The sequence below is a fragment of the Myxocyprinus asiaticus genome, chromosome 17 (assembly GCF_019703515.2).
Source record: "Myxocyprinus asiaticus isolate MX2 ecotype Aquarium Trade chromosome 17, UBuf_Myxa_2, whole genome shotgun sequence".
Classification (NCBI taxonomy): Eukaryota; Metazoa; Chordata; class Actinopteri; order Cypriniformes; family Catostomidae; genus Myxocyprinus; species Myxocyprinus asiaticus.
This window is the reverse complement of record NC_059360.1, coordinates 27,479,344-27,500,450: the sequence shown is the minus strand read 5'-3', so window position 1 is coordinate 27,500,450 and position 21,107 is coordinate 27,479,344. Positions and strand designations below refer to the sequence as shown.

Genomic DNA, 21,107 nt, shown 5'->3' with positions numbered 1-21,107 from the left:
TTAATTAATGAGCAATGTTTTGAAGAAATATGCAAGTGCATGTTACGGCTTCTTAAGTAGGCATCATAAATGGGTATTACTATATATAGGAATAACTTTTATGTAAAGTGCACATAAACCAAGTCAAGTGGTCTAAGAAAAAAAAGAAAAAAGAGGCACACTGCCCTAAAGATCTATGCACACTGTACAGTATATTTCACAGCAGGGATATTTGTAGGCTTTCATCATTATTACTGGGGAGTCTGTGGCCCATCAAGAACACAATCTATTGTACTATGATGTTATTTATTTTATTTTTTCATTTTGCAAAAACAGCACCAAAGCATTCATTTCTGGTGATTTTGGGAGCATCATCTGAACATTTTCTTTAGTTGCCTAACCTTAGCCTATGTATATTGCGTAGCATTAATGAATGGACTAAAAACATATTTTCACCTTTTCACATTACACAGCACAAATTGAAGTTTATCAAAGTTACCTTTCTCAAAAGCCTGCTGTGGCAGTATCATGGTACAATGATGGTATAATATAGTGAAACCTTGGTATTTTTACTATATACAGTAGGCCTATATCATGGTATTTATATGGAAGGCTACTCCAAAGAACATGTCCAAAATACATGCTATTGGTTTGGTAATTTTGGTAATCATGTAATGTAAGTGTTTTGATACACTTCTATTTAAAAAGTATCTTTACCTGCAGTAGACAATCATTCACAGACTGCACTCGCAAATGATCTTCATCATTGGCAAACAATTGAATGCAGCTGCAGGTTTTGTTTCAATGAATTGTAAGTAAATATCCACTTCATTCAGTGTTGTTTTTGTTCTCTGTCTTCTAAAGCATCCTGTTACTGTTTTACTGTGTGACAAAGAGCTCAAATGATTCAGCCCGCATGTTAGACAAATTCATTAAAAAGAACCGAATCAAAAGACTGATTAATTCACGCATCGGGCATCACTTCGATTCATGATCCCCACGCTCGTGAGTCTATGGCCGTGTTCACAATGGCATACTATCCATACTACTCTCACTGTTTTTGCCAAACACAGGTATAACAGAAACAGTAAGAGTAGTATGGTAGTAAGGTATTTGTTCCGTGGGGGGCACCACAACATGTCATCAGAATACACAGGGCGCATTTTGTTCAACAGAGATTGAACACATACTTATTGGCTCGGTAGATCGCCGCCCCCAAAGCGATGCCGCCCTAGGCGCTTGCTTATGTCGCCTAATGGGTTGAACAACCCTAAACAGACCTAGTGTGGCCTAGAATTATTTTTTATATACAAACACAGACGTCTTTGACCGCTTGATACATATCTTGGACGGCTTTCAAAATACACGGTGTCAAGTTACAACTCTGAAGAGAAGGCATTCTTTTTCATTCAGCTGCTCTGCCTCTTGCTATTTTGAGCACAAACTGTTAGTTTGCCCTTCTGAGCTATTTTTAATTGTTTGTGTATGTAAACATGCATTAGATGAATGTCATTGACCATTTTGATGTGTTCCCGGCTTCAGTGCACGATGATACTATATGTGTGTGCATCTTCATTGTGCTTTGGACTATGTATGTGCGGTTTTTAGGCCCATATCAGTGTAAATTGCATGTTTTAGCATATGATTCAAGCTTTGCAAAGGAACTGTTATTGAAGGATGGGGCAGTTACAACACTTGGACCCGATCACAAAAACATGAGTAAACAGTTTCATTCATGAATATTTCCAATGTCATGACTGTTTGATAGTTTATGGCACTGTTGGGCTTACAGTAAGTGAACATTTTAATATATTTGCATGCAGTTTAATAATAATGGTTGTATTCGAGAGGCTGCACGATGTTAGCCAATCATAACAGTGGCCGTTAAAATTGAAGTTTAAAGGAGACGCTGAAGCCAAAACTGAACGTTTCAGATAGAGGGCTAGAGACAGGGTGGAAAATGATTCATTCTTTTGAGTTGGTTCTCTTTTCAAAGGAATCAATCAAACCTGTTCACAAATAAGTCTGAATAATTCATTAGCAAATCAGTTTGAATCAAAATCATTTTTTAAATCCTTATCTAGAATCCAACAATGACTGGAAAAGTAATTGGTCAAAAAATGTGGGAACCCCTCAGCTCAGATATATTAACTTAGAACTATTAAACTGAGCAATGGCAGCCGTTTTCTCTGCATGTACTGTAATAAAGTGTGGAGAAATGTTAAACCTTGGACTAGAAGTAAAAAAAATGTTTTTTATTTGTATAGCGCCTTTCACAACACACATCATTTCAAAGCAGCTTTACAGAAAATTATGCATTAACAGAAAATGAAACTGTAATATTTATAATGTCTTAGGTCATCAATTGTTTAAAAATAAGTAATTAAATAATAATTGTATTTAGAAACCAAGTGAGCAAGCCGAAGGGCAACTGTGGCAAGGAACACAAAACTCCATAAGATGTTGGTTAATGGAGAAAAATAACCTTGGGAGAAACCAGGCTCACTGTGGGGGCCAGTTCCCCTCTGGCTAACATCATGAATATAATGCCAATATTACTTAATTATGTATAGTGCAAGTTATGGTTAAAAATTATTAAACTAAGTGTTAAGGGTTAGTGTTTAAACAAAGATTTTGTAAGAACTGTAAGATTAATGACTAATGTCTTTGAAGTTCATCCTGGATTAACTGCAGAAGTTCACTTTGTCCTTTGTTAGTTTGCTGATGAAGGCTTTTGTTGGCAATTAATTGATAGTCTATGTATTTCATTATAAGTGTGTAGTCCATCATTAGACCAAGGTGATGCAGGCAGAGATCAGTGAGGTGCATCGCAGTTCAATCAGCCAGTAATTTCGGTGAGGTCTATCCTAAATCCAAGGTTCAGGCAATGGCATATGATGTATCCCATGTCTTATGGTTGGAGTTGGCATCAGTTCATCCTCTGAAGTCCATCGTAATAGACTGAAGTGATGTTTGGCTGGCACCGGCTGCATTTAGTCATCATCACTCTGAGACACGTAGCAGTGGAGTCCAAAACGAAGCAGGAATGGGGCTGGATCCAGCCAGTTCTGGTGACCTCAGGATTGGAGTCCCGAGGTTGAGACAGGGATACAAATAGAATAATAGATGCCATTCAATTTATTGCAGAGTTATAGATCATGATCAGTGTTTCTGGTTTCTGGCAGACCTAACTAAAGCAGCCTAATTTTGAGTTGAAGGATAAATTAGGTGTATGCTTGGCTAAAAAGAAGAGTCTTTAGTCTAGACTTAAACTCAGTGAGTGTGTCTGCGTCCCGAACAGTGTTAAGGAGACTATTCCATAGATTAGGGGCCAAATATGAAAAGGATCTACCTCCTTTTGTAGATTTTGATATTCTAGGAACTATTAACAGGCCAGAATTTTGCGATCGTAATAAACGTGATGGAATATAACATGGTAGAAGGTCACTTAAATACTGCAGAGCTAGACCATTCAAAGCTTTGTACATAGTTAACAGAATTTTAAAATTAATGCGAAATTTAACAGTTAGCCAATGTAACAATGATAAAATGGGGCTAATATGATCATATTTCTTGGTTCAAGTCAGCACTCTGACTGCTGCATTTTGAACCAATTGATCTTGCTGGACATTGTCCCAGTAATGCATTACAATAATCTTGAGGTCATGAACGCATTAATTAGTTTTTTGGCATCAGCAACAGAGAGCATGTGTTGTAATTTAGCAATACTTCTTAGGTGGAAGAATGCTGTTCTACAAACATTGGTAATTTGATTTTCAAAGGACAGATTGGTATCAAATATAACACCAAAGTTCTTCACTGCTGAGGACGATGTAACAGTACATCCATCAAGAGTCAAATTATATTTTAGCAGCTTGTTTTTAGAGGTTTTTGGTCCAATAATTAGTACCTCTGTTTTGTCAGAATTGAGTACAAGGACATTTCTGGCCATCCAATCTTTGATTTCATTGATACACTATGTAAAGTTGGGTATCGTCGGCATAACAGTGGAAATTTATTCCACGATTCCTGATAATATCTCCCAGGGTAAGCATATTGTAACAAGGTTCAAATGGGCAAGGAAGAGGCGTGAACTGGCTGAACAGTCAAAGTAATATTTAATGAAACAAAAAGACACAAAACACAAACACACACACACAGCACCTGTGTGTGGCTCTCACTCTCTCGAACTGCCGCATCCGGCTCGGCCCCATCCCTCTCCTCGGCTGAGTAGCCCGATTGGGGGGCGGCCGTGCGGACTCACGGCCCAGCCCTGCCCTCCACCTCATCACATTTATATAAGGCGAAAAGCAGAGACCCTAAAACTGATCCCTGTGGCACTCCATACTTAACTTTTTTTTTGGTTTGACAATTCCTCATTTACATAGACAAAGTGGTAGCAGTCTGCTAAATAGGACCTAAACCATGCTAATGCAAGTCCACAAATGCCAACATAATTCTCTAGCCTATTCAAGAGAATGTCTTGATCTATCGTGTCGAAGACAGCACTAAGATCTAAAAGCACTAGAAGTGAAATGCAGCCACGATCAGATGATAAAACCAAGTCATTTGTAACTCTGATGTTGTGACAAAGGCATTAAATGTCGCCGATTAAAAACTGTTTAACGGCTCTCTAATCATTGTACAGGGATAACTCTCACTTTGCGGATTTATTTGGAGAAGTTTCAGCAATAAAATTAGGTAAAGCTATACTTTTTGTAAAGTGCTGTTATTGAATATCCCGGGAATATGTCAGGAATAACTAATAGACCATGTAAACAAAACATTCATAATTTCAATAGCCTTTTCTATTATGCTGGGGATTTTTTGTATTTTTTTATTATTATTTGAAAGAATGCAAAGCATATTTATTGAAAACAAATATTGGATACGTGACTGGATCCATCATTTGGCATGCTTTGTCACATGCTTCCAGACAGGCCTTTACTGTGAATACTGTAAACATTTATGCATACAAAGAAGAAGAGAAAATTGCCTCCAATTCAATCTGTTCTCCAATTATCATGTGTAATAGGCTGTGAAATCCTCATATCTACGCAGTCGGTTGGAAAGGCAACAGAAATGGCCTGAACACTTAGCCTAGATTCTCTGCCCTCGGTGTGCTAATGACAGACAGCCCTGTCTCCACCGCACACAGAGTATATCTGCCATATTTCATTCAAAGGCCTCACAAGAATCCTCATATTTTCTCATTAACGCACTCCTTTTCCATTTCTGCCAATCTCTCCCAAAGCCCAAAAGTGATTAGCAAAGCCCAAAAGTGAATTCCACTTCCACCTCTCTCCAAACCCTTCCTCCTCTCTTCATCTTCCTCTTGACTACAGACAGGATTTGGCACCATTCTGAGCTATGATCCTCAGTTTGAAGGGAGAAAGTTTGGGTTTTGATTTTACAATGGCCAGTCATTGCTAACCATGCCATGAACAGGACTGGGAAATGTCAATAGCCATATTCTAATTCATAAAGTGATATTGGCAGTTGCATTGAGTGGTAGTGCTCTTGTGCCATCCCTGCACAACCACTATAAAGTTTCATGGCTTTGCACTTGCTTTTCATTCTGCCAAGGCAGTCACTTGACGTACAGTGCATCCGGAAAGTATTCACAGTGCTTCACTTTTTCCACATTTTGTTATGTTACAGCCTTATTCCAAAATGGATTAAATTCATTATTTTCCTCAAAATTCTACAAACAATACCCCATAATGACAACGTGAAAGAAGTTTGTTTGAAATCTTTACAAATTTATTAAAAATAAAAAACAAAAAAATCACATGTACATAAGTATTCTCAGCCTTTGCTCAGTACTTTGTTGAAGCACCTTTGGCACCAATTACAGCCTCAAGTCTGAAGGGGTGGGGTGAAAAAGTATTTCACACCTGCACAGTAAGTGGCACTGTTGTTATACCAGTCTCCTGCCCGCGCCTTCAGCTGTTAGAGATTAATATACTGAATGCTGTTAAAACATTTATTTACCTAATTCGGCATAACTGTTTCATTATGTTCTTTCCATGGTGTTGATGCATGTTGAGGAGTATATAATGTTGAGGAGTGTTTTTTTATGCGAGTGAGATGAGTAAAGAGCACTTTTGCATAAATATGTCCTGTTTGTATTTACACATGTATTTATTTACTAGTATCTTCCAAACGGCTCCAGAACCCAACTTCTCTTTTTAGAATGCCTGGATAATATTACACAAGGTACAGTGATATAAATACACGTGGAATAATGTATATTAAGAATAACAGTTTAGTATATGTCACGCATGAGGATGCAGTTTGATAAAGAATCACCAATTCTTCGTTATATATATACACACACACAAACTGAAATATAACTAGGAAGACGATAGGTACAAGGATAAATACAACGAGACAAATGTACATGCTAATATAGACAAGACTTAGACAACAAGTGAGGGAATATATACAAACACAGGAAATCATAATACATGGTACAGCTGGGGACACTGATGGGAAACAGGTGAAAGTAATGATGATGGTGCATGCTGGGAAATGTAGTGTAGGGAAAAACTACAACTTAAAGGTCCATGACAAATCAAATAAAATCAAATCACTTTATTGTCACACAGCCATATACACAAGTGCAATGGTGTGTGAAATTCTTGGGTGCAGTTCCGATCAACATAGCAGTCGTGACAGTGATGAGACAGTACCAATTTACAATAACATCAAATTAACACAGCACAATTTAAACATCTGATATACACATAATTACACTCAACAATATACAAATAATAACATACACTGTACAGTATACAATACGCACTATATAGATACACATTATTCAATAAAAATAAAAAAATAAAAATATATAAAAAAGTGTATATAGTATATATAGAATGTACAGTATTGTACTGTACTGACATTCAGGCTGTCGGTTGATAGTCAGTTGTTAAGAGAGAATATAATATAATAATAATATAATTTATGACAGTCCGGTGTGAGATATAAGAGTAAGGGTAATAAAGTACAGTGCTGATGTATTTGATCATGGGAGATCAAGAGTTCAGAAGTCTGATTGCTTGGGGGAAGAAGCTATCATGGAGTCGGCTGGTGCGGGTCCTGATGCTGCGATACCGCCTACTTGATGGTAGCAGTGAGAACAGACCATGGCTCGGGTGGTTGGAGTCTCTGATGATCCTCCGAGCTTTTTTCACACACCGCCTTGTATATATTTCCTGGAGGGAGGGAAGCTCACCTCCGATGATGTGTCTGACAGTTCGCACCACCCTTTGCAGTGCTTTGCGGTTGTGGGCGGTGCTATTGCCGTACCAGGTGGAGATGCAGCCAGTCAGGATGCTCTCTACAGTGCAGGTGTAGAACCGTGTGAGGATGTGGCGGTTCATTCCAAACTTCCTCAGCTGTCTCAGGAAGAAGAGGTGCTGATGAGCCTTCTTCACAACGACTTCAGTGTGGATGGACCATGTGAGTTCCTCAGTGATGTGGACACCCAGGAACTTGAAGCTGCTGACTCTCTCCACTGGTGCTCCATTGATGGTGATGGGACTGTGTTCTCTGTCTTTTCTTCTGAAGTCCACCACAAGCTCCTTTGTCTTACTGACGTTGAGGGAGAGGTTGTGCTCCTGACACAAGTGTGTCAGAGTGTGCACCTCCTCTCTGTAGGCTGTTTCATCATTGTCAGTGATCAGACCTACCAACGTCGTGTCATCAGCAAACTTAATGATGGCATTGGAGCTATGTGATGCCACACAGTCATGTGTGTACAAGGAATACAGTAGTGGGCTGAGAACACAGCCCTGTGGGGCTCCAGTGTTGAGGGTCAGTGAGGAGGAGATGTTGCTGCCTGTTCTAACCCCCTGGCGTCTGCTTGACAGGAAGTCCAGGATCCAGCTGCACAGCGAGCTGTTTAAGCCCAGAGCCCGGAGTTTCTCATCTAGCTTGGAGGGCACTATGGTGTTGAATGCTGAGCTGTAGTCTACAAACAGCATTCTCACATAAGTGTTCTTTTTTTCCAGGTGGGAGAGAGCATTGTGTATTGTAGATGCAATGGCATCATCAGTGGAGCGTTTGTTGCGGTAAGCAAACTGCAGTGGGTCAAGAGAGAGAGGCAGCACAGAGCAGATGTAATCTCTGATTAGTCTCTCAAAGCATTTGCTGATGATGGGGGTCAGAGCAACAGGACGCCAGTCATTTAAGCAGGTTATTTTTGATTGTTTTGGAACAAGCACAATGGTGGATGTTTTAAAGCATGTGAGGACTACAGACAAAGAGAGGGAAAGGTTGAAAATGTCCGTAAAAACACCAGCCAGCTGGTTCGCACACGCTCTGATGACGCAGCCCGGAATGCCGTCTGGGCCCGTGGCTTTGCGGATATTCACCCGTCGGAAGGATCGGGTTACATCCGCTACAGAGACGGAGAGTGAACTAACCTCTGTAGCTTTGGCCGCGAGAGCTCTGTCCACGAGGGCGGTGTTATTTCCCTCGAAACGAGCATAAAAATTATTTAGCTCATCCGGGAGAGAGGCAGCGGTGTTCATGGCGGAGTTTTTAAGTCCGTGATGATGTTAATTCCCTGCCACATGCTTCTAGAGTTGGTGGTGTTAAACTGTCCTTCAATCTTGCTCCTGTACTGGCGTTTTGTGGTTCTGATAGTTTTTCGGAGGGCATAACTGGCTTGTTTATGCTCCTCTGCGTTCCCGGAATTAATAGCGGAGGTCTGCACATTAAGTGCCGCGTGAACATCGCTATTAATCCAAGGTTTCTGATTCGGATAGATCCGTATTGTTCTGGTCGGAACCACGTCCTCTACACACGTTCTGATGAAACACATTACGCTATCAGCGTAAAGCTCGATGTCGTCATTAGAGGCGGACCGGAACATCTCCCAGTCCGTGTGATCAAAACAGTCTTGTAGCATAGAATCTGATTTGTCCGACCAGCACTGGATCGTTCTGAGGGTGGGTGCTTCCTGTTTCAATTTCTGCCTGTAAGCGGGCAGAAGCAGAATGGAAGAGTGGTCCGATTTGCCAAATGGTGGGCGGGGGAGGGATTTGTAGCCATCCTGGAAGGGAGAGTAGCAATGGTCCAAAACCCGGTCCCCTCGTGTGTTGAAACTAATGTGCTGGTGGTATTTTGGTGCGACTGATTTGAAACTGGCTTTATTAAAGTCCCCGGTCACAATGAACTTGGCCTCAGGGTGTGCGGTTTCCTGCTCACTTATACTCCCATACAGTTCCTTGAGTGCCCGGTCTGTGTCGACCTGTGGGGGAATGTACACAGCTGTGATAATGACCGCTGTGAATTCCCTCGGTAGCCAGAATGGTCGACACAGAAGCATGAGAAATTCCAGATCAGGAGAGCAGAAAGACTTGATAGAATGTACGTTCCTCTGATCACACCAGGATTTGTTGATCATAAAACATACACCACCTCCTCTGCTTTTACCTGAGAGGTCTTTCGCTCTGTCCACTCGGTGCACGGAGAACCCCGCGGGTTCAGTGGCTGAGTCTGGAATCCCCGCAGACATCCAAGTTTCCGTAAGGCAGATAATGCAGCAGTCCCTTGTATCTCGTTGGAAAGAGATCCGCGCTTTCATCTCGCAGAGCTTTTTATCCAGAGACTGAACATTTGCCAATAGAATAGTGGGTAGCGGGGGTCGATTTGCACAGCGTCTTACTCTGATGAGAACGCCGGCTCTGTTTCCCCTTTTCCTTTTACGTTTCCGCGACCGTGCTGCCCAGACAAAGGGCTCCGCTTGCGTGTTTGTAAACAGCGGGTCGGCATTGAGGAATGTGAAGTCCAGTTTACGGTGTGTAATTGCTGAACCAATGTCCAAAAGTGTTTGTCTGTCGTAGACAATAAGGCAGTCAACATCCAAGACAAAAAAACATAAGAATTGTGAACAAAACAAACAAAACACTACTATGTTGTGTCGGAGCTCGCAACGCAGCAGCCATACTCGGCGCCATCTTGTGTCAAACTAAGAGTCCGTAAACATGAAGGGATGGTGACATGAAGGGATGTGACAGTATAAAATAGTATGGATATATTAAAAAGAATATAAAACAAAATACTGGCTCACTGCCTTTTCTTTATTTAAATGATTGCAATACTTTGTTATATTATCCTTGCAATTAAAATAGCAGTGTGGTTCTGCAATTCGTTTGTCTAAAACATTGTAACAAATATTTTTATGGGATTTTATTATGAGCTTAGTTCAAACGATTTGCTGAACCTCGCTGCTATTTTTAATGCCATGAGAATATAACAGGCACAATGATATACATATTAAATAATGCACATTAAGACAAAACACCATAAGCAGGCTTGCATAAACAGAATGGTTTTATGTTTGCAGTATCAAGGGTTCATGAACTGCAACCTTTTATTTTTAATTATTTACTTTTCGGGTGTGTATCAGCTGCACGTCCAATGCCAGTGTTTGTTAGTTGATTAGCGCCACCAACACGCTGGACTGAGCAGCTGCAGTGACTGAAAAAAATCTCTTATCTCATTGGTCAGTCAGTTTTCATCGCAGTCCAAATAAAAAAAAAATTTGAACACTCCGTAAAAAAAAACAAAAAACTTTGGATTGTCGGAGGACAATTTGTTAGACTCGGTAGGAGCTCATTCAGAACAAACATTCGTACTGAAAAAATGGGTTTGGTGTGAACAGGCCTTTAGTCACAATAATTTATTACAAAAAATGACAAAAAGTACTATAAAAGTATTACAAACGACTAATGCTGCATTAATGGAAGTCGAAAGGCTTTAATCACTTAAAATCTTCCTGTAAGTGAAGGCAGTCACAACTCATTAAAAAATATACATCCAAACATTAGAATGTCGCAATCGAATGCAAGACAGGCGAGAGCCAATGGCACTTGACATCATTAACATCAAAGCTGTTGATAATGCTTGTTGTGGTGAAATTTTCAAAGAAGGCTTAAACTTGGACCTGTAAAATACAGCACACAAATAGCATAGATTATTTGTATGATAATTTTTATGATGCCTTTCTCATTTTTTTTAACCGCTCGGACATTCTGATAACTCCCTTTGTGTCCCACACTAAAAAAAATATGCAAATAAGCAGTAAATAAATAAAGTTATTTGAGTTAATGATGAATTTTTTTAATAATTTAATTTTAAAATGTAGCCATGGGTAAATTATTCAAATCAAAGTGACATTTAAAATACAGACAATAGGTGACATTTTTGGTAATGCAGGCAACAGTCCAAGGAGGATGTTTGGGTGGTGCAGGCAAAAAGTCGGGATAGGGACATCAGTGTATCTTTATATGGGTTGATTCAGCCCCTCTCTCTTATTGACAAAGCATTGTAATCTAGCAGGAAACTTCCCTGCAACACTTCTCTGCCTCCTTTCACTGTAGCTGCTGTCTGTCTACACTATACTGTAGAAATAGGATGCATACCTGCTATAAGCCAGTTCAGGTCAAATCACAAAATAACATGTTTTGTTTTGTTTTTCATTTCACTTAGTTTTATTTATGCAAAGGTAACTGTTTTGTTTTTCTTGGTGTGAGGTGCCTCATGTCTAATGTAGGACACAATAGCCGTATTTCCACTATCGGGCCAGTGCGATCCAAGGCTATCATCTGGTCAGCCGGGGCCAATAGCCTCAGACCTTGAGCTGTGAGACCAAAATTAATCTGCTTTCCAACCATCGGGCTAATAGCCCCACAGCGTTTCCCTAAAACCAACCCTTAATAAGCCACCCTGGTGCCAACGTCACATACTCCGCCCATTTCACAAGCAATAGGGAAGCTCAGGCTGAGGAATCAGACTCTGGAGACTAGCTACTGTAGCCCTCGAAATGAACAAGGTGGAGACTGAAGCTGTTGTTTGCTTTTTATTTATTTTGGTCTTTGCTTGGTGGAAAGTGAGACCTGACTTAGCGAAATTCTGCCTTTGACATTGACCCCGTCTCAATCCCCAGTTGGCCTTCTTTGGCTCAAGGATGATCGGCGGGCCCAAGGCGCTTGGCCATTGGCCAAGAGAAAGCCCTGAGGAGGCACGATGAAGCCCCGGAAGTGACAGTGGGAACACAACTGGCCCTGACACGTACTAGCACACCCTCATTTGGCCCGATAGTGGAAACGCAGCTTAAGTGAATCTGACCCGTTACTGACCAGCTCAATATTTTGGAGCACATGCAATAACCACTAGACCTTGGCTCTGTCAACATTTTCTTTTTTTTATCCCTTTCTTTCTCTTTTTTTCCCTCTCTCTCTCTTTCTGCCCATCCCCCTGCTGACTGTGTTTAGTGCTCTTAAAAAAGAGGGGAAAAGACACTTAGAAACCAAAAGAGAAATAAGAATGTCTATATGTTTTAAGGGTGTGTGTGTAAAGTCGTGCTGGCTCAAGCAGTTTGTGCCCGTAGCTTTTTCAATAAACCCGTCAGAGACAAGCTCGTTTCCGTCTGCTGGCCACTCGCTGTGTTTCCCGACAATACCTGTCAAATCTCTCCAGTCTCTCACAGCCCCACGGCTTCAGCTCTGGAGCGCTTCCATTACTGCCCGTCACCATCCTCGAGCTCTTCAACGACGCTGGCATTAGAGCTGATGTGTGCCGGTGGTCTCCTTTGATATTAGCTTAAGTACATGAAGACGTGCGTTTGTTTGGTGATGGAAAGCTGGGGCTGAGTCACACAGAATTACTGTTATCCAGGCAAACTGTATGATACATATAATATCACAGGCTTTGGATTCCTTTAACTTGTGACTGGAGCAGCAGACAACTTGTGCATCTCCTGTGCTATCTGATTCTCTTGTTCTTGTCTCCGTAGTCCTGTATTCTTACAAGCTTTTATAAAAAGAATGATATCATCTGATAGCTGTTTGGTATTCCTTAATGCCCTAATGACTTCCTGTCCTGCTCAGGGCCACATCCAGGGTTTGGCAAGATTAATAATTTAAGAATTGGCTTCCTTTTAATTTATGACTTGGAAAATTAATTGAATTGACTACGTTCCATGGGTTGTTCAATTTGATTTGGAATTAGAATGAAATTAAAAGGAATTTACTTTACTGAAATTTATGAAATTCAACACATTCACACAACAGAGCAATATCAGTGGTCCAAGATGGGTTCTGTGATAAACAATCTTGATCTTAAGAAAGTCTGTTTTATGTTGTTCGGTTACTTTGGGGTAAAATAAAGCATCCTGGGAAACTAAAGTTAATGTATTAAATATAATGAAATATTTCTATATGTGGCATTTCAAACATTGTTTCTGGAAATACTCCAAATGTGATTCATAATGAAAAAAAAAGCTCATTTGTAAAAGCTCAACTTGAAGCAGTTATATCAATTCCTTTTTATTTTAATTCTACTTCCTTAAATTCAAATTTGGATATAAATTCTGCAGCCTGTTTACTACCTCAAAATCAGTTATAGAATTAGAAATTAAAAGGCATTATCAATTCAAACTTGAATCGTGCACAAAAATGGTTACAGCAGTCATGCCCTGTTTTACATCAGATCCAATTTAATACACTTATTGGGCATCATTCATGAAGTACAAGCAGAACGAATTTCATTCATAAAAGCATACATAAAGTGCCACGTATCAATTTACACAAGAATGGATTTTTGCATGAAATTCATTCTGCTTTTGTTTCATGAAGAAGGCCCTATTATATGTACACTTTTGTCTTTCTTGAGACACTGCAGAATAAAATATGTGCATTGAACGTGGTGTATAACATATGTGTGCATGCCATGTCATGACTGTTACAGCCCTCAGTGTGTCACGTGAGCACCTGCATGTCAGCTGGTGATTTTTATCACAACCATCTCTGGAAAACAAAATGATTTCCCTTGAGAATGAACCTGAGAATTTATACACTTTATGCACCCTCATGCTAGAAAAAAACACTCCTCCATCATACAGCAATACTCTGGCAGAGAGAGAGGAAGTTATTTTCCTCCCTCTGTAGTCCCCTGTAATGCAATGACATATTTCACTTCTACAGGTCAAACTTCCCTAGCCAGGACATTGTGTCGAGCATTTACCTCCTCTCACACATGGAGGGCGAATTTCAGTCTGACATAATGGGACGTCAAACTGACTGCCCAACTTGAGATTTTGCAGTATTTGTTAAGAGCATTTCCATATTGCAATACAATCTCAATAGTCCCCTGTGTAATGCTGCCATTAGCCTGTCCTTGGGTGTCTCCTCTCTGCAAGGAGTGTTTCCCTCTTCTACTTCCTGTGATGGTATAAAATCAAGTGGCCAGTTTGTTGTTCATCTTCATGATAGTTGCCACAAGGTTGGCCATTTTCCCCTCAGGTATCCTTGCCCACGGCATGCTGAGAGAAATGTGCTTCTGGCGCTCACATCGAGCCTCATGCCTCCTGGTGTCTCACCTTAATGCCAGAGTGTATCTGCTTTGCCGGTAGTTAGTTTACCTCTATTCTTAGCCTCAGATGGCACGCCTGGACCACCCACAGTCCGTACACTAATGAAAACGGAAAACTGGAAAATCCTTTCTCGATTTAGTAATAGCTAATAGGCTGGTTTTAAGCAACGTCTGTGAGTAAGGGCACATATGTTTTTTTTTTTTTTTTTTTTTACTGGGTTGTTACAAGCACTTTTGAAGATGAAATAATGAATTTGTCTAGGTTTGCCAGGTTAGTGATATTATATCTTTGAAAGATATTCAAAGTTTGCTTGAGGCACTTAGTAGCAAGATAAAGGAATAGTTGAAAATGAATTTCCAAAAATGAAAATTCTGTCATAATTTACACACCCTCATGTTGTTCCAAACCCATATGACATTCTTTCTTATGTGATACACAAAAGGAGATGTTTTAGTAAATATCTCGGTCCTTCTTTTTAATATATGGCACTTTATAGTGCTTTACTTTAAAGCATAAAAAATCACCCAAAAGTATCATAAAAGTAGCGATTTGTGTGTCATATGAGTGCATGAGAGAAACTCTATACAGAAACGTATACACTCCAACCTGTCTGCTTGGAACCACAAATACAAAGCCTGTGCGCCCAGATTCAGGATCTTTTGATCCATCAGTATATACAGTATATACCAGGGGTCGGCAACCTATTCAACCAGCATTGGCACATGGAGGGGTAATCACTGGCACGCCAGCAACAGCGAAACTGATGTAGACTATATTTATATAAATTCTGCACCTGCATTCCAATCTACAACTTGATGTAATCCTTCCTCATGATCACGCAGCGTGTTTTCATGAGCTGACTGGGAGGGTAAACAAAAAGTTAAAATGTGACGAGACTGCAGTATGCCCAACAGACTCGTGCAGCGTGTGAATGCCATTCATGCATCAAGAGCCAGTCACGGCACAGCCATTGACCAGAAAAAAAAAAAATGCCACTCCATGTCAAAAAGGTTGCCGACACCTGGTATATACTCACAGCAAAATATAATGTTTGCTTGAAAAAGACTTTCTACTGATTATGACAGGCTCTCTACACATGTACGCTGTTTTTCTGTGCGTTTTCTGTACTATTTGTTGTGGAAACTACCATTATTTAAACTCTTTTTTCCAAGCTGGTCTTTTATTGTGGTATATTCTATTTCAAACAACCCTGCTCTTAAATGGCCCATAAAAACAATACAAACTGAGACTGATTGCTGGACATGTCAGTCAGATGTCTTTTCCTGTTTAATTGGGCTGTTCTTGGTCAGAATAAGCTACAGTATGAACTACACCTATTGCTACACAAGCTTAGCCCTGCCTCATCCATCTGACTCGCTGCCATACAAATCTGCCTCATCCTGCCTCAGCAGCACGTGCCTGTCGCTCTTCCCAATCTGTCAGGCATTAAGAGCTTTAATCTGCTCTGCTTATGGGCAGTTACTGTTTTAATGGCTTTCAAACAATCATAATTGCACCCATTCAACAGAAACTCTTTCAGTCAGACCAGCACTTTTCTTGTTTTATTGACTCCGATATTTGACTTTTTCCTCATGCACCTGTAGTTTTATTTCCCACTTATTCACCACTGAAATCTGTGCTGCTGTCATAGTGACCAATTCATTGCTATGGACAGCGTAAGGGATGACCTTGGCCATTGCTTTTCTGACCCCACTATGATCAGCCTCATAGGAACAGACCAAGGGGTCAAAAATTGACTGGTTAGCATGGTCCAGTTAGCATCTGCTGGTAGATGCCATAAATATACCATGGGGGAAAAAAGCTTTTATTTTCCATTGACCATTCCATTCAAAAGTGGCCATGCATTCTAAGAAATAAAATGTTTTTCAAGGACATATAAATTGCAAATATTTGGGACGACATTTTCCTGTGGCTCCAGAGTATTAGTCACATGGCATTTCTGGCACAGCTGAGTGGCTAAAAAAACTGTATCTGAGCAATTCCAGCATTACAGATGTGACCATAGCAGTGCAAACAATGAATTTAACTTCACATATAAAGTAGCAATTCATTACCAGTATATAAAACCATTTATATGTATAATCATGGACACCTGCAGATAGAGTCCAGACATCAGAAAATGTTCAGACTAAATAAGTTTTCTTCCAGTTTAGATTGGGAAATTAACGTCCTGGTTACTTTCGTAACCTCCGTTCCCTGATGGAGGGAACGAGACGTTGTGTCGATGTAGTGACACTAGGGGTCACTCTTGGGAGCCCCAAACACCTCTGCTTTTTTGAAAAAAGTCCAATGAGAATTGGCGACATACGGGTATAAAAGGAGCTGGTATGCAACCATTCATTCAGGTTTTGTGCTGAGGAGCCAAGACCAGGTCCCAGCCATTTCAGTGGGTAGTTCAGCGTTGTGGCAAGAGGGACACAATGTCTTGTTCCCTCCATCAGGGAACGTAGGTTACAAAAGTAACCAGGACGTTCCCTGTCTGTCACTCACTCGACGTTGTGTCGATGTAGTGACACTAGGGGTCCCTATACAAAACGCCACAACTGCAGTTCTGATCGTGTCTACCACCGCGGGTGGTAGGCCACTTAGGCCTTCCGCGTCCCGTCCAGGGTCCAGACGTGGAGATTCCAGAGGTCTGGTCACGGGTGCCAGATGGTGCCCCGTCCCTGAGAAAGAAGGTCCTTCTTCAGGGAAATTCATGGGGGGGGGGGGGGCTGTCGTGAGGAGCGTGAGATCCGAGAACCACATCTGGGTGGGCCAGTAGGTTGCTACTAGGATGTCCTGCTCCTCGTCCTCCCTGACCTTTCACAGGGTCTGTGCAAGTAGGCTCACTGGGGGAAACGCATATTTGCGTAGTCCAGGGGGCCAGCTGTGTGCCAGCGCATCTATACCAAGGGGTGCCTCGGTCAGGGCGTACCAAAGCAGGCAGTGGGAGGATTCCCAGGAAGCAAACAGGTCTACCTGTACTCGACCGAATCGACTCCAAATCAGCTGGACCACCTGAGGGTGGAGTCTCCACTCTCCCCTGAGGGTAACCTGATGTGACAGCGCATCCGCTGCGGTGTTGAGGTAGCCCGGGATGTGAGTGGCTCGTAGCGATCGTCATCTCGGCTGGAGGGACAGGCTCTATCGCGCCCTTGTGCAGAAGGGTAGCGATCTATAAATGGGGAAAAAACATCGTGGTTTGGAAAGTATCAACTTATGTGAATCAATATTTTTAAGTGATATATTTGTAACCTCTAAAACAGCACTGAAAGGCAGCAACATAAATGTGGCACTTATAATGTGAAAAGAAGTGCTGTTATGACAAAGAAAGTGTGTATATTTTTCAGAAAATTCCTTGTCTTTCTGGAAAATGATTATTTTTAACATAAAATAAAAATAAAAATTCCTTTCACTTTTGCCAGTGTTTGAAAATTTTGTTTTAGAAATGGTGTACCCCTCATAAGAGGTGGATAAAAAATCCCATTTTCTAAATAAGTCTGTTATAGTACTTTAATACCGTAAACTACCGACCTAAATGAACAATTTAAAAGCTGTTTTGTTCCTTTTCTCAAAAAAAGTTAATATTATTTTTCCATGGAATGGTTAACATTTCCGTGGAATTACCCATCTGGATCACATAATGAGTGCCCCTGAAAAAAGATGGCAGCAAGCAGGTTGTGTTCTTCCCAGGGAGTCATAAGCCCACCAAACATCTGCCATTAAGATGAATGTGAATGCTAATGGTTAGCCTTCTCCGGGTATTATAGACCTCCTTGGAACAGACTCATTCTTTTCAAATCCCACTTGACAATTCACAAAGGTCACAAATTCTACTCTTAACTTGTACTTAAACAACCTAAACAGGCATCAAATAAAATAATGGACCTTGAGTATGTGTAAATATGAATGGACCTCACTTTTGTAAGGAATGATGATAAAGCTTTCATCCCATTAGAAACACACCCTCATCTGTACTGCTGTTTGTGTGGCTCTCTTCTGATCTCTGAGCTTTTCTGTGGTTCACTCTCTTTCTGTGGTTTACGTATATTCCACACGCAGCATGTGTGATGCTGCTCATATTTCTTTGTTCCACCGATGACAAATCATTTGTCTTCCCTTTAACATCTCCAGCAGTTCTAAAGCAATATGTTACACAAATAGTTTGACAGAAGTGAGATTTATCAGTCTTGCTGCAATTTAAATTATCCTTTGAAAGGACAAGCACACACATATATATGGAGTAGACTTTTAATGATATTAAAACTTCAGATTACAGTAGCAAGATTAGATTCAGATTACTCTAGACTCAGATCTAGTTTAAAATATTTTTATTGAAGAAGTGACAAACTGTTTTTAAAGGGATAGTTCACTCAAAAATAAAAATTCTGTCATTATTCACTCACCCTCAACATGTCCTTCCAAACCTATACAACATTTTTCATTGTTTCTTGCATGTCTCGTAACAAATCTCAATGTGGCAGTTTTTTACACACTGCAAATGAAATTTGAGGGCTGTCTGGTTACGGCTAGATTTCCTGTATGCTCAAATTAGGGCTATGCAGATACATTTATGTATCAATATATCACAATTCTTTTACGATATTGTATTCATATCATGTCCAACATTTCAATAATGAGGAAGCAAATTGTCAAAATAAGCGCAAACTCTGAGGTTTGCATTTTTCAGTGAAGTCAGAGCTGCTTTTATGAGGCTTGACAGCAATTGAAACAAACCGAAAATTCACACTCTCTCTCACATACACGGTGGGTCTCTCTCATATGTTTTCTGTAGTTTCAATCGTGATCCAGTCATGATATTGTGATTTACTGCGATATATTGAATCATGACATACACTCACTAAGCACTTTTTTTAGGAAACTATGGTTCCTTATAAAGTCCCTGATGTGGTCTTCTGCTGTTGTAATCCATCTGCGTCAAGGTTAGCCGTATTTTGCATTCTGAGATGCTATTCTACTCACTGCAATTGTACAGAGTGGTTATATATGAGTTACCGTAGCCTTTCTGTCAGCTCAGATAGTCTGGCCATTCTCCGTTGACCTCACTCATCAACAAGGCGTTTCCGTCTGCAGAACTGCCGCTCACTAGATTTTTTTTGTTTTTGGCACCATTCTGAGTATCGAAACACTGAGATCACATTTTTCCCCATTCTGATGGTTGATGTGAACATTAACTGAAGCTCATGACCTGTATTTGCATGACTTTATGCATTGCACTGCTGCCACACAAATGAGCGATTAGGTAATCGCATGATTAAGTAGGTGTACAGGTGTTCCTAATAATGTGCTCAGTGAGTGTATGTATTGCAATAGGTATCATATCTTGAGGTGGTTGGCAATATCCAGCCCTAGCTCAAATTTTGGTTACCAGAATGTGCAGGTGTTGCTTTAGATCTTAGTGCAGCAACTGAAGCAATTTCCTCATGAGGACCACTGGATTGTCCCCACACTGTTGGTGATTTCAGGTTTTATAATCCTTGTGTGGACATTTGGCACCTCCAATGATGGTAAACCCTAACCCCACACACTCATACATGCACACACATTCAAATAAAGGGTAGCAGTGATTAATGCTACAGGCAGCGGTTTTGTCCCCTAGATATCACCCCAGTGATGTGAGACATCTGTCTGTAGTTAGTTATCCAAACCCCCTATATGCCTGGCTGTAACTGTGTGTGAGTCTAAAAAACGTGTGTGTGTGTGTGTGTTTGTGTTTCATCTCTCTATCAGGACATTGCACATATTTGCTTTTGCACTTGCTATATGACTCACCAAGCTGATCTTGACCAAGTCAGAAAAGGTCTAGGTTAGCCAGCAAATTGCCTCAAAGCAATCAACCCTCTTGCTAAGCTTATGCTGTGTGTGCATAAGTGTGTGTGTGTGTGTGTGTGTGTGTGTGTGTCTGTGTGTGGCTGTGCTTTCATCTCAGAGGAGGGGTTTGATTAGGTCTGGGCACTTTCAAATGCACAGCTCCAGGTATATGTGACGCTACAACTACAAAAAGCTTTGAAAGGGTCATACGAGACATACAAACACACTTCACTAGATCCCTAACAGTAAAACCAGCCAATAAGAACAGCAAAATAAACATCCACTACCCTGTGAGCACCACATTGTAAAACATACTGAAAGAGACTTGTCTCTGACACAAAGAAAACAATTAAAGAAGTGAAAAATTTCTGTTCCACTTGTGTCACCAAATGGAATTACAAAATATTGATTGTTTCAAACAGGTTTCCCAAACCAAACTCACAGCATTAATGGAGCATAATACAGCACTACAGAGTCACTCTATTTACATTTTCAGGGAATCAACCTACAAATGACTAACTCATAGTTGTCTATACGCATAACCTTTCAAAAACAAGGGAGTAGTGTGTGTGACTATATGTCAAAAACTCAAGGACAGGAAACAGGCCTTGGCTATTCACGTCTGTTTCCAAGCTCATAACCCAAGCAGAACAGGTGTGAATGTGTGATCCAACAGGATGTCACATGTTTGAGCATTCCAAAGCCCCTGACCAGCTGTCCCCTCTGGTCTCCCCTTCAGAATGTGTGCCTGCTGACATGCTTGGGGGCACTAAAACAGGGGTTGGTCGTTATGAGGCCTGAAGCTTATGAGTGTTTGTTGAGGCTAATTTAAGTTCGCATGCAAAGAGAGGTTATTTAAAAACACACAAACCCTCGGGCCTTCTATTCATTTAAAGCAGCTCAT

The 21,107-nt window shown here is 40.7% G+C and overlaps 1 protein-coding gene across 1 annotated transcript in view; it reads left to right on the top strand.

Moving 5' to 3' along the window:
• Positions 1–21,107, top strand: part of LOC127455111 (parkin coregulated gene protein) — a 196,492-nt gene that overhangs the window by 125,193 nt on the left and 50,192 nt on the right. The window lies entirely within an intron of this gene.